The sequence below is a fragment of the Aulostomus chinensis genome, chromosome 19, assembly GCF_037954235.1.
Source record: "Aulostomus chinensis isolate RoL2024-O1b breed Wild chromosome 19, RoL_Achi_v1.0, whole genome shotgun sequence".
In the NCBI taxonomy this organism is placed as follows: Eukaryota; Metazoa; Chordata; class Actinopteri; order Syngnathiformes; family Aulostomidae; genus Aulostomus; species Aulostomus chinensis.
The window spans coordinates 22,260,397-22,278,304 of record NC_141338.1 but is presented as its reverse complement, the minus strand read 5'-3'; the positions used below and the strand labels follow the sequence as shown (position 1 = coordinate 22,278,304).

General features: G+C 43.9%; 1 long non-coding RNA gene across 1 annotated transcript; it reads left to right on the top strand.

Moving 5' to 3' along the window:
• The first annotated feature begins 6,873 nt into the window (after positions 1–6,873).
• Positions 6,874–7,702, top strand: LOC147244411 (uncharacterized). Its single transcript, XR_015110461.1, has 3 exons — positions 6,874–6,949; positions 7,047–7,153; positions 7,637–7,702. It is a non-coding gene; the product is annotated as an uncharacterized LOC147244411 (long non-coding RNA).
• Positions 7,703–17,908: the final 10,206 nt, after the last annotated feature.

The window sequence follows — 17,908 nt, the reverse complement described above, 5'->3', positions numbered from 1 at the left end:
GATGGGTTCAGCTGAGATGATGCTGGGCTTGAAGCTGTGTTGTCCTCAAAGCAGATGATTCCCATTGGTGTGTCCACAGACTCAAGATCCTACAGTGTGAGCAACAAGACAAAAAGGAAATATGGAGGTTAGCAGCAAATTGTTGCATCCAATCAGCTGTGTGGCCTCTTTAATAGCCCACATGACAAAGCCCGTATGGACAGAAGCCACCGTGTCCACCCTGTTAATGTGTGCTGGGACTGTCTTCATGTGTGTTTCTTCTTTTTTTGTCTTTCACTGTCAGTAAAATGTTAATTCACATTTCCTGTTTTCTGACTGGTTTGTTTAGTTATACAGCATGTACAGCAGTGAGAACAAAGTTCCCTCCTGGGACAATAAAGTCAAGTCAAATTATAATTCATTGTGTTTCAGGTCAGTTCTAGATAGGTGTTGTGTAAACAACAAATTATTCATTGAAGTGATATGGACTCAAATTATTTGCTTGGAAAGATCTTTCGGGTTTACAGTGTACACGCTGGGACGGCTCCAGCCCTCCCCGCAACCCCTAACAGGAATAAGCCATGATGGATGGCTCATTTAGCATATAAATGTATTAACTGACCGCACGGCAAATCCCCCACCCCTGTGAACAAATAGCAAATGGACTGAGACGTAAGAACCAAACATAAATATGGGGTGTATAACGGAAGCATGAATGCTCCTAACCACACCTCCAGCATTGAACCACTTCCACCGCTTCCTTGGTCTTGGAAGGAATACCCCTATTTAGTCCCGGAGCCAGGGCGCCTTGCACCATGATGGCACCCACAAAAAAAGAGAATTCCTCCCCTTTGACACTCGACAGTGGTTACATTTCACCAAATAGCCCACCTCATGAACAAATCACCTCAAGTCACACGATTTATCTTCCCGTCTGAATACTCGCAGCCTCTCCTTGTACCCTGCGGCTCCTCCGTTCCACCGCACGCACCTTGTTTTTCTTCGATATTTCCTTCCATGTTTATTTACATTTTCTGTCCTTTTTAACAGATTCCCTAATGTGAATCCTATTTTTTCCCTTTGTAGTCCTGTCTTTAACGTTCCCCTCTCCCTCACATTCCTTACACTCCATCATCACATGCTCAACTGTTTATGACACTTTCTACAGTTCCCTGTAGGATGGTTCCCTATCAAGTGTAATGTGCTGTTTAACCCTGTGTGTCCCAGTCTGAGCCTTGTGACGACCACCTCCTCCTTCCTGTTCCCGCTCTAAACCTGTTGTTCTCCCTCTTGGTTCTGTATACTGTAGAAGTGCCGTCCTGTTTCATTTGTGTCCCAGTATTCTCGCCGTACCTTTTGTACGTGTCTTTTGATGATCGCCCTCCCTTCTTTTTTACTGTATTGATGTTAATCGCTTGTGATCTGGTTGCCTGTTTTGCTAAAATGTCAACTTCTTCATTTCCCTCCACCCCTACATGAGCCGGGACCCACACAAAACTGACTGTCTTTTTCCTGCTATGTAGTTCATGTGCTAGCTGGTGTATTTCCAACACCAGGTCTTGTCTGCAGGATTTCATGGTTTTTATGCTTTCTAATGCTGCCCAACTGTCCGCAGCCACCAAAGAATGCATGTCGGTATTTCCTTTAAACCATTTCAGTGCAAGAATGATTGCCACTAACTCCACCGAGTAAACTCATGCATGATCTGTGATTCTTGTCTTAATTTCTACTCTTTGCTGTGGAATGTACACCGCTGCCCCGGTCCTTCCAGTTTCTGGGTCTTTTGACCCATCTGTAAAAGTCAATAACTTATCTGTATACCTTTGCTCTAGATATTTTCGCACCATTGCACCAATGTCTCTTGTTCTTGTTTTCCTGTTTTTGATCCTGTTCTGGATTCCTAAATCAACTGATGGCTCCTGGAACACCCATGGTGGAGTGTCTGTGAGTGATACATTCATGATGTAGTTCATCTTGTGTAACCCAGTATGTTCCGCTCTAATATTCCCAATCCAACCCAAGTTCCAAAAGCTGGTTTTATGGTGTTCTGCACACTCCTTTATGACAGCCTTTGCTGGGTGCGATTGATGATGTCCCTGCAGGTAAATCCAGTACTCCAGCATGATCTTCAGCCTTCTTGATCTCAAGGGTTCTTGCCCCATTTCAACCTGTAAAGCTGCTGCAGGAGATGTTCTGAAAGCTCCACTACACATTCTCAGTGCCTTCGCCTGCTCTGCATCCAGTTTTTCCAGAGGACTCTCTGCTGCCGACATGTATGCCACACTGGCATAGTCTATTCTTGATTTGAGCAGAGCTTGAAGGACACTTATCATGGCTTTCCTGCTCGCTCCCCACTCTCGCCCTGCCAAACACCTCATCAGGTTGTTCACTCTTTTACACCTGTCCTCCACTCTTTCTATGTGCTCTTTCCATGTCAGTTTTTCATCGAATAAAACCCCCAAAAACCGAATAACTTCTACCTGCTCTCATTGCTGACCGTATATTTTTATTGACACCTCCCTATGCCGTTTTGCAAAACACATCACTTGGGTTTTTGCCACCGATGCTACAAATCCCCACCTGTTCGCCCACTCTTCTGCTTTCCTTACTGCTGCCTGTAGTTTTCCTTGCAAAAATGTTTGATTTCTTCCCCTCACCCACAGTGCCCCATCATCCCTCCTTCCACCCCTTCAAATATATCATTTATCATACAATTAAACAAGACTGGAGCACAAACACTCTCTTGTGGCGTTCCATTTTCTACCTCGTACACCCGTGAATACTCCTTCCCTACTCTCACCTCTAGTGTTCTCCCAAATAGAAAACCCAACACCCAGTTGTAAAGCTTACCTCTTACTCCCATCTTTTCTGACTTGACGAACAGAAGAACACTGCCATCACCATCTCTTTGTTTGTTTGTGCTTTCCTGATTTCTGATTCTAGCCTTATAACTGCATCCATGGTATTTCTTCCCTTACGGAACCACTCTGATACGGAGACAACAGCTCCTTACTCTCCAAAAAAACATCAACCTTTCCGTTACCATTTTTCCATTGTTCTCCCTCACTGTGACGTTAATGCTATCGGCCTGTAAGTCGATGGATCTGTTGCTTTTTTAAACGTTGAATCTATCACACTTTCCTTATTTCTTACACAATCACATCTTGTACCCCGACCATCGTTCATACAGACTAAATCTTTGTCTTGTAGAAACTCTTCCACTATTTGCCCGTTTGTATCTGTCCTCTCACTCCCCCATACCGTGTTATGTGCGTTCAAATCCCCACACCACACTACTTTTCCCTGCACTTCCCCAAATACCATGTTCAGCGTTTCCCTGTTCAATCTATTGCATGGATTATAATAATTTATCACTGTTATTTCATCGTTCCCTGTGCAAATTTTAATTGTTATAGATTCATGTCCCTCCCTACCTGTTCAATCCTAAATCCTATCCCATCTTTCACAAACGGAGCCACCCCTCCACCTATTCCCTTGTTTCTGTCGTTTCTCACCGCTGTGTACCCCAGTATTATAAAATCCCACTGTGCCCTCATCCATGTTTCTTGAATGCAAATAATAGCGGTTTTGTCCTGCAGTCCATAAACAAAAGTTTGAAATTCCTGTCCATTAGCAATTAGGCTTCTTGCCTTCCATTGCAGTCTACCTAAGCCATGGTGCTTCACCCTCCCGTGCTGATGATTGCTGTGATGGTGTTTGTGAACTCGATGAACCTCCTTTCAAAATGTCCTCCACTTCCTCCCATCCAATGGTCTCCACTCCCAAGTTCTTTTCTGCTGCTCTCACTATTATCTCGATTTTTTTCCATTTTTCTTTCTGTTTGTGCCGTGCAGTTTATGATATCCACCATAAACAATATAAATTCTCTCTTCCCCACAATGAGCGTATCCTCCTTCACCTTTTTGCACCCCTCACATTCTCTCACTCCCTGCCTGTCAGTTGCCCTGCTTTGGTTCCCTGTTGGTTGAACTCCTACTTCTTTGATCGCTTCTGCATGTCATCCCTTGAGCTGTTCTAACTCTCTGCACTTCTGCTGCTTTTTTGCTGACTTCACATCCCATATATGCTGATGCATGCTCCCCTCCACAGTTACAACCCTTAAGTTTGGCTCCTTGTTCACACTTCCCATATTCACGCTCCCCAGCACATTTCCCACACCTTTGTTTTCCCTGACACACTGCTGCAACATGTCCAAACTTCTGGCATTCATAACACCGTAAAGGTCTCACACCACAGCTCAACTATCCAATATAGACTTTCTCTGGCAGTCTCTCCTCATCAAATGTTAGCATTATCGCCATGCTATCACACCTTTGTCCCTCCTGTGTCGTTTTTAGCCCTACCACTTCCTTCACTTTGGCTCCTCTTATATTCTCTCTGACTTGATCTTTTGTCACTTTCAAAGTTACACCGTAGATCACTCCCCGCACGAGGCCACCTCCACTCCTAGCTAGTGTAGCTTGCACTCTTGTCCCGTCCATTTTACTGATCCGTATTGCCTTGCCGAGCTGTGTGCTGTCTCTGCAGCACGGCAGCAAGGCTCCACTCCGCAGCACTCAGGCTCTCCTCACCTCTCCCATTCCTCTGTTAATCGCTTTGGTGAGGGACACAGGGTTCCACTCCCCAAACGACACTCCCTCTTGCTCCAACCTAATGATCACTTTATGTTGTTCCTCTCCTTCCTTCACTTGCTCACTGTCAGTGTCTTCTGACGTAGAATTCCTTCCTTTCTGTTTTACACTCTCGCGTTTACGTTTAGCTTTCACACCCTTCACGACATCCCATTTTCCATTTCTCCCGCCTCCTAACTCCATCTCATTTCCTGACCCATCACTTCCCTCTGCCATCTCCTGTCCAGTCACAGTCCGGTTCAGCCAGCCGCTCCCTCCTGTTCAAAGCTTCCCGTGTCTTCTTCTCTTTTTCTGTAGTCACATACGACTTCAATTTGCTTACGTGACCCATCAACGAAGCTCCTCCAGTTCAAATACTCTTGTCAAGATCTCTTTTTCTAAGCCGCCATCCCCTCAAGGCCGGAACTGGAAGTCTCCATTTAAAGAATTTTAAATCTGACATGTGACTTTATCAGAGACACTGCTGACTGAAAGGAACATCAGATATTCACCCCAGGTGACAGAAAACTGAGAATTAGTGATAGATATATGCGGCTTCACCAGCTTTGTCTTGATTCTAAACAGCGCTCTGAAAGATTAAATAAATGCATTAATAGTGCAAAAAAAGCAAACAACAAAATAAACCACCTACTGCGATAAAAAAAAGTTAACACAGTAAAAGCGCTCATGTGAGTTGTTATTATATATTGTTATTTCTACTTGAGACACTTAAAGTGGCAGTTTGGCTTCAGGAGACTGAAGTTGACTCAGAACATTACAGAAAGTGGCAGCCTGACAAGTGGTGAAACATGAGTCTGTCCTCCAGCAGTGGACTCACTCTACAACTCTACAACTAACAGATGTAGAGAGGAACAAGGATGCCATGTGAAGGTAAAGCTCCTGAAAATAGCTCTTTCTAATCATTAAAATACACACGCGATGCTAATCCTACTAGAAAGAGACAGCAGCGAGGAGGCGGATGGACAGATGAATGGATTAATGGAGAAATCATCTGAGATGGGAACAAGAGATTCCAGCCAAAAATGTCATGTTTAACCCACGCTGGAGGTCTCAGTTGTCACTGCTTATTACTAAATTATTACATAAGCAATCTCTGCCTATTGCTACATTATTGCATGAGTAATCATTGCATATTACTACATCATTACATGAGCGATTGCTGGTTATTACTACATTATTACATGGATATTCAGTTGTCATTGGAAATAGGGCTTGTGGGAAGCCCTAGCACAGCCAGGGACTTTACATCTGAGACTATGGGACACCCATAGACACATGCACACGCATGCACACACAGAAACACACACACAGAGGCACTGATCTTTGGTATATTTGTGCTGTACTTTGTTTTTGGTACTGAATATCAACCTATTTTATTGCTCATTTTTAGAGTTTGACTGAAGTATATTCTTTGACTAAATTACATGCCAGACAAGACAGATTGTCAGCTTCTTCATTCAGACCTGAGAACCAGCTCCAATATACATGAAGCTGAAATATTGGTATCCTAGTATTTTAGGAGAATAAAAAGCAGCATGACCCTCAAGAACAGATTGCTATATTTCTAAAAACTTGTCATGTGAAGGTACTTGTCACTCTGTTTTTAAACAGCAGATGGAAGTAAAACATTTAGAACATTTGCTCAGCCAAGAGACTGTGTGTGTGTGTGTGTGTGTGTGTGTGTGTGTGTGTGTGTGTGTGTGTGTGTGTGTGTGTGTGTGTGTGTGTGTGTGAAGACCAGTCTCAGGAGATCCTGCAGCTCCTTGCTGACATCCTGAGGAGAAGAACATGCCTTCAAGAGTCATCATGACATTTGTGAGTCTATCAAGGACTGTCAATATTGACATCCATAATGTTTACTGTGATCCAAAGTTCAGCTGCTGATCCTATTTCTTTATGCCCCAGCTGCAAGGATAAATGCTGGCTCTGCCTCTGTGCGTGAGCACACAACAAGCAGCAGTGTGTACAGTGAGTACATCCATAGAAACTTTCCACTATGTGGTCACAGCCACTCTGACTTATTGGTCAATACTTCTCTGTGTGTTAATGACTCGTAGTCCTACAGCACTTGGCAGCTTCTCACTCTTCTGCTCTGACATGGAAGTGAAAGCAAATGGAGCTTTCATTAGATTCAAGGTCCTGGATATCAGCGTTGTCTCATAGGAAGAAGGTCCTGGGTTCCAGTCCCTGGTCCTCTCTGTGTGGAGTTTGTACATTCTTGGTGCTCCGGGTCCAGACAATGGCAGAAAGCTGTGGATTTGCTCCTTGAGTGCTGCACCTGGTTGGGCAATGCTTCATGAAAGATGGGTTAAATGCAGGTCATTTTTTTGTTTTAATCTCTGTACAATAATAATTACGTTTTTTTAAAAAAAAACAAACAAACAAACAACAACAAAAACACCTTTAAATATGCAGGTTGACCTAAGAGGCCTGACGCTGTCCACCACCAGTGCCTGGAAGGCGCTGAAAGAAACGCCAGCCCCCCCTTCTCATCCATGGTAAATGAAAAAGTGACATTTGAGGTAAAGTGATCTTCATCAAGTGAATGTACTGATCAGTAAGAGGTAGAGAAAAGAACATATTTTGCCATCAGCCCCTGTTGTTTGGGTGAGAAACATTTAGTGTAAACACATGGGTTACCTAACCTAAACGAAAGAAATATAGATCAAGCCGGCTTCTATGGAGCGGCGGTTTGAGCTGTTTTCATCAAAGTACCCATCAAAACAAGTCCTACTGTTATTTCATGTCTCTATGCAGTGTGTTAGTTATTTTTTTGAATACCACACCTCACAGATCTGAGGGGGTTGTTACCGTGGTTTCTGGGAATGTGAACTGCCTCACTAGGCCAACTATGTGACACTTGTTTGAGAGGTCATATCGGCACTGGAGGCCAAAGCATCTTTCCACAAAAACACTCTAAACTCTTGCATTTTAATGCAGTTTAAAGGGAAGAACATTGTCATTACTGTCTGTATATGTTTTTGTGGTTTGGGTCTCCACACCAGGGTTCAACTGCCTGCAGTAGCCAAGGAGCTCAGAGGAGGAACCATAACCCTGAACATGAAAATTGACATCTTCACTCGAATTGAAACTTCATGAAGTCGTAAGAATTTGAATCTCTTTGATATGTTTCTTGTCATCAGAACACATCACTCTCTTGTAAAACAGGCAAGGCAAGGCAATTTTATTTGTATAGCCCGTTTTCACAAACAGTTTGTCTCAAAGGGCTTCACATGGCATCACAACAACATCCTCTGCCCTCAGAGCCTCACATCGACTGAGGAAAAACTATACTGCAGTATGCAGCATTTCAATAGAAATATTTTCACCTGCATGCAGTGTGTGATGGCAACCCACTTGTTTTGTGTTCCCGCTTTGCGTAAAGAGAGATGAAGCTTGTTGGTTTACTGGCAGCTGAGTGCATTCATCAGCAAAATTCACTAAGTTATACTCTCCACAGGAGGATCTTGAAGGCACATCAACATAACTTCATTCCTCACTTTAGATATCCATCTATCCATCCATTTTCTTCCACTTATCCTGTTAAGGGTTGCGGGGGGTGGGGTGGGGGGTGGAGCCTATCCCAGCGGCTTTCAGGCGAGAGGCAGGGTTCACCCTGGACAGGTCACCAGTCCATCACAGGGACAACATACAGAGACAGACAACCAGTCACACTCCCAGTCAATTTAGAGAATCCAATCAGTCTAGTCCAGCCCAATTGCATGTCTTTTGACGGTGGGAGGAAGGTGGAGTACCAGAGAGAACCCACACAGGAACAGGGAGAACATGGAGACTCACACAGAAAGATCCCGTGATGGAGCCGGGACTCGGAACCTTCTTGCTGTGAGGCGACAGTGCTGACCACTGCACCACAGTGCCGCATCCCACTTTAGATATGTTAGATAAATATTTATATAAATATGTGATGTCTGGTATCGTATGGAGGGAAATAATATCTATTAGTGAAAAAGGTGTGTGTGTATGTGTGTGTGTGTGTGTGTGTGTGTGTCTGTGTGAGAGAGAGAGAGAGAGACAGTCTCAGAATAAATAATCATGATTGCATACAAAAACATGAATAAAAGCGAAGAATCATAAATACAGACGTTCTCACTTGCAGGTGCTTTACGGTACAGTTTCCCAACATGACTGGTACTGGTACCACTAATGCCATTCATCATGGTCCTGCTCTGTTTTGTCACTAAATGCAATGAATACGTGAATGAAGGAATGAATCTTTGGCCAAAATGAGAGCCACATCTTCAGTTGTCCTACAGCCACCGTTTGAGTTTGATCGATGGAGTTGCCTCAGGTCCATCTTGCATGTCTCCTATCTGACCCAAGAGAAGTTCAGCTCAATACACTCCTGGCCCACGCAACACCAGCATCCTAACTGAGTTTAAGCCTAAAGTCCGATGGGGCCCAAATATGGCACAGTCCCATCTTCCTGTTTACAGCCATTTGCCAACATTTGCATTTCAACCAGTGCCTTTGTCTATGGAACTCACACCACACACGGACTGTTTAAGTGGATGTGACCAAAGCCTGCTCAAACATGATTGGTCAAAGATACTCAAATAGAAAATGGAAACTAGAAGCATCTGACATTTTGTTCCTTGCCCACAGATCGTCTGCAGTTTTAGAGTTCAGAATCTGTTTATGGAGATTAGTTCCACCTACTTTTTGTCTGCACTTTGCTCCTTCTTTCACAACGCCATGGCCAAATGTGCTGCTTTGAGCCAGCATACACACTTCCTGGGTCCTAGTCCGACCTGTTTTGCCTTGGTATGACCTCGCAAAAGGTGGAAGACACTAACATAACATTGGTTCCATTCCATGAAGAGTTCCGGTAACCCCACAGTTACAGAGCCCTGGGTTTATCTCACTTCACCTGATTACAGCTACCATTAGTGTTATTCCTACCACTTGTTCAGGTCTGCCATGAAAAGGGCCTATTGTTGACTATTCATCAGGAATTGTTATGCACAAACATTTTAACTGTATGTCAGCTCTACAGTGAGACCTTTTTGGCTCTCGAGCACATCAGTAAATAACCAATCTAAAACCAGTGTTTGCTTCTATTGTGAAATCTGTTGCAAAGGAAACCGGCATCATCTAGGCACAATGTGTGAATACAGCGGATGATCTCCAATATGGCAATGAAGCGGGGAAAGTTGAAATAACAAGTGCTGATGGGCTCATTTAGGTCCCTGCCATCGTCTGCATGTATCAACTATTTAGGGGAGATTTTGCTTTGCGCTGTTTATTTTTATAACAAAATGGGGCTCATATAATACATTTTTATAGCTCAAGCATATTCATAGTTTAAAATGTTCACCAGCTCTGCTCTGATGTGCTGATAGCAGCCACAGGCCTCATTCTTGCTCACCCATTCAGTTGCTGCACTGCTGCACTCTTGCACCCTGCAGCTAAAAACCATTACTGCTGAAATACAGTGTTCACATCCACAGTGTGACATAATAGCAGCAGCTAGCTTCTTGATAGCAACAAAGGCTACCTGTTAGCCACAAAGAGTGACAGCAGCCTGTTATCCACCAATAGCAATCGCAGATACTTGTCAACCATGGACAGCAACCGAAGCTGCTGGTTAGCCATGGATTGCAACAAATGCTGCCCGTTAGCCAACAAAAGCAATCACAGCTGCCTGTTATCCACCAAGAGTGACTGCAGTTGCTTGTTAGCCCCAAACAGTGACCAGAGCTACTTGTCAGCACCAAATAGAAACTAGGGCAGCCAGTTAGCATAAGGGTACCTGTTAGCCACAGTTAGCAACTGTAGTGACTGTCTGGAAAATGTTTCAGGTGGCTCTCACGAGTTTGCAGCAATCCTAGCAAAGCCGGTGAATTTCCAGACAAGCTGTTCTAAAAAAATTGAGTTTCCAATAATTTTGGCACTGTTTGTCAAGATATATTTCTCCAAGTTTATAACAAAAGAAATTATTATTGATGAAGAAGTATATATCAGGAGTAGTAGTGCTAGTAAGAGAAGTACCTGTTACCATACCAAAAATAACAAATAAAAGAGAAAAGAAGAGAAGCTCTCCCTTTTTAGATTTGTTTACAAATTCACTTTTCTACAGAGTTCTGGGTGCCAAATTTTTTAACACTCCAGTTGTTCAGAACTTTGGCACAAATTTAAGAGTAAGATCCCATGGAGGAAAATCTCTTAACTGATTACTGCATATGAATCTGCAGGTGTGGGGCAAGACTGTGGGACCAGAAGCATTTCTGGCTAGTAGTCTGAGTTTTAGTGACCATTCACATGTGCTTTGATTCCATGAAGCTAAACAGTTTTTTTTTTGTTGTTGTTAGGAGTGATTTTGCTTTATAGTTGATTTTTATTCATATGTAACGTGTGAAACATCCAGTCATTGTCATCATTTATCAGCTCCATTCTTGTGTCTCTGTCTGCTAATTGGATCATTAACAATAAACAGCTAGCAGAAGTCCTGTTAAATCTTTGGTAGCAGAGCAGATCAAGTATCCACATGCTCTCACTGCAGTGCATGTGCAGTTCAACACGACTACAAACTACAACTGCTCTAATAAACATGTAGTTACAGGAGTACCACTAACATATACACACACTAGCATAAACAAACCCAGGCAAGTTTAAATCACGTTGAAATATATCTATAAATCCTAAAGATATGTCATTTCCTTTTATAATTCTACAGGATTCAAAGCGCTCAAACTGTGTTTGTAATTATTAAAGCATGGCATGCACACTGTCAGCTCAGCGAATACCTGGTAGTGAGCGAGTTTTGCTTGGGTGTTGTGGCAGCAGCTTGTGTGAGCTCCTTGTCCTCACTGAAAGTCACAGGACCCTGTTAACTGAAAGGCCACAGATATGGTCAAAACAAACGGAAATGTGATGATACATAAACTGCACCACACCAGCATGTAACACAGTGCTCTGGAACAAGCGCATGTCTTTCATCCAACTGCAAAGATGAAATGATGTTCTCATCTCATAATAATCCATGAGTCTTTGTGGGAGTGAAAGTGCTCTCCACTCAATATTCCATCACAGACAAAGTGTGTCTGTGGAAAAGGGATTGCCGTTGACTAATGCTACACAGTCTGATTGTGTAGCATTGACAGTTAGTCCTCATGGATTCAAATGATTTATCCACATTCAAGTCAGCAGATGTCGGTTGCCAGACTGACCAGTAGTACATCCTGGCAGTGGTGAGCTTAAACAATGAGCAAGGTGTATGAAAACATGATGCGCTAAAGATTTAGAGAAAGTAAAAAAAACTCCTGCTATCTGACACACAAACAACAGAAAACATGGCCTCTTTGTGGTTGCACTGTTGTCTTTGGACGTGATCTTCTTCTTAAGCCCTTTGCTCCTCTTGGGTGCACAGGCCATTGACGAACAACCTCCATTTCACTCTGTTAGTGGCTTTCTGTTCAAGTTCTCCCCAGTTCAGCCCACTCTCAGACATTTCTGCCTCTAAGCTTCTTCTCCAGCTGTTCCTGGGGCGACCTTGTTTCCTTTTCCCTTGGGGGTTCCACTTCAGAGCTTGACGGGTGATGTCTGTGGCAGGTTTTCTGAGGGTGTGACCAATCCAACTCCATTTTCTTCTCCGTATTTGTACATCTAGGGGATCTTGGTTTGTTCTTTTCCACAGGTCCACATCACTCACTTTGTCTTTCCACCAGATGTTTAATATCCTTCTGAGGCAGGAATTGGTGAATGTTTGCAACCTATGTGTTGTGTGTTTTGTTGTTCTCCATGCTTCAGACCCGTACAGCATCACCTGTTTCACGTTTGAGTTGAAGATGCGTATCTTAGTGGTTGTGGAGATGTTCTTTGAGTTCCAGATGTTTCTGAGCATGTTGAATACCCCTCTTGCTTTATTAATTCTGCTTCTGATGTCCGCCTCCGTCCCTCCAGTGGTATCCACAACACTGCCTAGGTAGGTAAAGGATTCTACCTCCACTAGGGCAGCATTGTTTAAGGTGATGGGGTTGTTTGTGTTGGAATGGATCTTGACCACTTGTGTTTTTGTTGTATTGGGAGTAAGGCCAAGTTTTGTTGAAGTTTGTGCCAGTCTGTCTGTCTTTTCTTGCATTTGCGTGCGTGTGTGTGAGAGAGTAGAACGATATCATCTGCAAAATCCAGATCATCCAGTTGCTCCCACAATGACCACTGGATTCCGATTCTCTTTCCTTCTGTTGTTTCCCTCATGACCCAATCAATGGCGAGGAGGAAGAGGAATGGTGAGAGAAGACATCCTTGCTTGACACCCATCTTGACTTCAAATGTCCGGGAACTGACCTGCATGCATGACTCTACAGGAAGTGCCGTCATATGAATTCTTGATTAGGTTTATGATCTTGGTGGGGATTCCATAGTGTTCCATTAGCTGCCATAGTGTTGTCCGGTCTAAGCTGTCAAATGCCTTCTCAAAATCAATGAAGTTCATGTAAAGGGATATGCTCCATTCTATAGACTGTTCAATGATGATGCGAAGTGTTGCTATGTGGTCCGTGCATGAGCGATCTTTCCTGAAACCTGCTTGCTGGTCCCGCAGCCTCCTGTCTACGGCTTCCTGGAGACGGTTGAGGGTGACTCTATTAAAGATCTTACTGGGCACTGAGAGTAGGGTGATCCCTCGGTAGTTGTTGCATTTCCTTAGGTCACCTTTCTTCGGGAGTGTCATTATGTGTCCCTCTGCCCATTCTGTGGGTGTTTTTTCATCCTCCCAAATTCTCCCAAAGAGGCTGTACAGCATGTCTGTAGAGGTGTTCATATCAGCTTTGAGGGCTTCAGGTGGAATATTGTCAGGGCCAGCAGCCTTGCCTGGTTTTAATTGCTTTTATTTCAGTTTTTGTTGGTCTGTCACACTTGATCTTTAGCTGTGTCTGGGCCATAGGGATGTGTGGCCTATCTGCTGGTGGTGGTCTGTTCAGAACCACTTTGAAGTGTTCTACCCGTCTGTTGAGCTGTTCTTCTAAGGTTGAAAGGAGTTGACCATTCTTGTCCATGATCGGTTTATTACTTTGTCGATGTGTCCCAGCCAATTTCCTTGTGATGTTGTACAGTTCTTTCATGTTTCTTTGGGATGCTGCGAGTTCTGCCTCCTTAGCCAGACTCTCCACCTGTGCTCTCTTGTCCTTCCTGATGTTCTGGCGCACTTCTTTGTGGCAGTGGTTGTATTCCTTGAGGGCTGCTGCTTTTTCAGATCTTGTTTTTGCCATGTTTACTTTTTCCTTCAGCTGTCTCCTCTGATGGATTTTGTTGAGGGTTTCTGGTGTTATCCAGTCTTTATGGTCCTGTGATCTTCTCCCCAAGACTTCCTCACATGTTGAGCTCCAAGCAGTCTTTAGGTTTTCCCACTCCTTGTTTGTTGTCCAATCATTTGTGCGGCCAAGCTGTAGCTCTGTATTTTTCCTTTGAGAGAATATCTCTGAACTCATTCCTGATTTGAGCATTGCTGAGGTAGTTGGTGTTGTATTTTGTTCTCTGGCCCTTTGCACGATGATGATATCTCTTCAGCTTCAGTTTGAATTTCCCCACCAGGAGATGGTGGTCTGAGGCTACGTCTGCCCCCCATCTTGTTCTGACATCTTCCATGGTCCTTCTAAACTTTTTGTTTATACAGATATGATCGCTTTGGTTTTCTGTGACCTGATCTGGTGACACCCAGGTTGTTTTATGGATTGTCTTGTGGGGAAATATACTCCCCCCTATAACAAGGTTGTTGTTCACACAGGTTCCAGCAAACATATCGCTGTTTTCGTTCATGGTCCCCACTCCATGTTTACCCATCGCAGACTCGTATCCCCTGTTTTGGGCTCCAATCTTTGCATTGAAGTCCCCCATTAGAATAATGAGGTCTCTGTTTCCAATTTCATTGAGAAGGTGGTTTAAGCTGTCATAGAACCTCTCCTTGGCCTCGTCATCTGCATCATTGGTGGGTGCATAGCACTGGATGATGTGGCTTTCACTCTCTTGTTGCTAGAATGGAAGGTTGCTGCGGTAATACGAGAGCTGATGGGTTTCCATGCCGTTAGTCTTCCTGGTCTCTTTTGTCATCATGATAGCCACCCCCTCTGTGTGGCTTGCTGCCTCTTCTTCATGACCAGAATAGATAATGGACTGGCCACTGGATAGTTTGACCTCACCCGACTGTGTCCATCAAGTTTCTGCCAGGCCAAGGACTGTGAGGTTGTAGCGCTCCATTTCCTTGCCAATGGTAGCAGCCTTGCCAGCCTGGTACATGGTTCTGATGTTCCATGTCCCCACGGTAATGGGTTTCCTTGGTGTCAGAAGGTGTTTCAGCCGACCAGCTCCCTTGTGGGTTTGGCTGGTAAGCATCAAAGTCCCCATTGCTGCGGCACCCTCTTCGGCCAGGTGAGTGGTTTGTTTTTTCTTCGTCACCGTTTTCGTAACTGGATTGTGTTTTACAGGGTTGGGTAGTTAACCCAACGTTCAACCCCCAACCTGGAGGACCAGCTGCTGCTTTTCGTCTGGCCTCTACTCTAGAAACCTGCCCGGCATTGTTGGACCTACTGGGGGCATGATCCCCCGCCGGTATAGCCTTCAGAGTCACAGAGGCACGCAAGCAACCCCACCACGACAAGGTAGCAGCACAGGGGAGGACGTGATGCGGCCACAAAACATTCTGCAATGAACATTTACTTGTAACTGCAGGTCTCAACAGGGTTTGAATACATATGAGCATACTGTTAACGCCATGGTGGTCAGATGCCAACTATCTACTGACATCCAATTCTTTTTTAGTTTTAACTTTATTTGAACAATTAGGAGATAATAGTCCATAGCAACATCCCATCCTGATGCACATATGGTCTATTTGATTCACCATTGTTAGATATGGTGATACCCAAGTACCCTTTCATGATGGAGGAAAACGCCCACCAGTCTTCTTCAGGTACAGCAACAGTTCTTCTGACCAGAACCAGTACACTGGGACTCCCTGATTCTGAACATGTCAAGATTATTGTGTCTCATCTCAGCTGCTGCATGCTGTTCTATCAGTTTAATACATCATCGTTTGTTTCTTTAGAGTCTTTGCTTGTTTGTATCAAAGGTTCTTTTACAGGTCAAGGTTGCTGGCCCCAAGCCCAGCCCTCCTTTTTAAGCTAGGCTTGGGACCATCCTTGGTGGAGTTCTGGTCCTGTCTGGCATGCAGATAATCTCCAGCAATCTGGATCCAACACTGCGGTGGGACCACCGCTGTCACCCATCAATCATCAGAGCTCCCAGTAGTTCCTAGTCTCATCCCTGCCTGCCCCATACTCCATTAGTCCCCAAAAATTGGATCCTACCTTCAGGGGAGTTGAAGGAAATTTTCATTTGCATTGCACATAAATTTCCTGATTTTCTTCCATAGTCTTTTATGTCTGATTCAGAACTGTAGTTCAGCTTTAAAAGGCATGGGGGAGCTCACTGTGCTCATCAAAGTGCCCTTTTATTTTTACCAGTCCAAGACAAACCTGTCAATCATCCTGCTGTATAATCAGCATGTCAGTGACACCTGTCAAGTGGAAGCATTTTCCTCTCAAAGTTGAAGTTCTCACTAACATGGCTTTCTATCAGTTTGTGAACAAAGTGTGTGAGGAAAAAAAATCTTCTGTGTAAATGTAAGAAATCTTAGATCTTTCCCTTGAACTCTTGAAAAACTGGAATGAATATAAAGTGTTTATTTTTGTTGAGTGTAGTAGGACCTTATAGGAATGAGGATGAACTGGATTATAGGTAAAAAAAGAAAATTATCCTAAGAAAACAAAGGCTTATAGTTCCCATAAATGGTAGCCACGTCCCAACTGCTGCCTAATGTTGACAATATTTCACTACTCCGACTGCAGGCGCATGAGGCAGGTGTGATAAATCAGCTCAGGCCTGATCCGTCTCAGAAACGATTGTTGTATTTGCTTGAACTTTGCTTTGAACAGACAGCAGACATTCCCAGGGTGTGTGGTACTTTCACATCTCTGCAGACTGACACAGGAGGTCACAGAGGTCATGCACAGCACCTCCGGATACTGTAGGTGTGGATGACACCGTGGGGGTTCATTTGTAGACATGTTGATTTAGACTGGCTCACAGCAGAAATAACCCGGGGGTCAAACCTGTGGCACACGTCTCACTTTACAGTGAAATTAGAGAGGACAGAGATATTTGAGAGGAGGATGGATTCCTTCTTATCAGTTCACTAGAAACACAGCTGCTTTCTGATAAAAATTGCTGATCAGTTTTTTTGAAATAACCAAGTGGCTTTTCTAACAATTCCAAGTTTACAGGTATTGTGAGCGTGAGCTACATTTTTCTTCAGTCGTTGTTATCAGTATTGATGATCCACCCACCCATCCATCCATCCATCCATCCATTTTCTGCCGTTTCTGCCATTTCATTCTGTTAAGGGTCACGGGGGCTGGAGCCTATCCCAGCAGCTTTCAGGCGAGAGGTGGGATTCACCCTGGACAGGTCACCAGTCCATGGCAGGGCCAGCGCATCTAGACAGACAACCATTCACTCTCAATTTAGAGTATCCAATTAACCTGGTCCCCATTTGCATGTCTTTGGACTGTGGGAGGAAACCGGAGTACCGGAGAGAACCCACACCGCTAACCACTGCACCATTGTGCCACCCGTGAGATTTAACTGTAGGATATATTACATATGGTCTTATGACAAATCGTGGGCATATTTTGAAAATATTTCAAGATATGTATGAAGGTTTCAGTTTTGGAAATCCATTTAATGGAAGAATATTTTTTTCTCAACATTGATGTTGGTATTTAACAGCAACATTTCTGTCCAAATATACATTAAGACCAGGTCAAACCTCCTATCTGTCCAGACTGTGTTGGTAATGAAGAGACTGTCTGACAAATGAGATAAATCATTGAAGACGGTCAGTGAAACTTCAGCACTTAACTGAAAATACAAATACTGTATGCTATATAGTCATAGAGCCGGTCACATGAAGGAGGTGTGTGAGGGGTGGGGGGGGTGGGGGGTCAGGAAGCAAATTCTACCAGACCTCACCTTCAGTACACCTGTTGAGAACTGCAGCACATCTTAGCAGCTAGAGGTCTTGCTATGATTAGAGGACAAAAGAGCCATGAAGAGTTGATTCCCTTAAATATGAAGAGACAGTTAATTTCAGACAAGTCATGTCAAGGAAATGTTACTGAGTCTAATCAGACCTTTATGAGTCGAAACCTTCATCAACATTTGATTAGAGATCGTTTTGCATCACTGACAAACTGCAGAAAGAA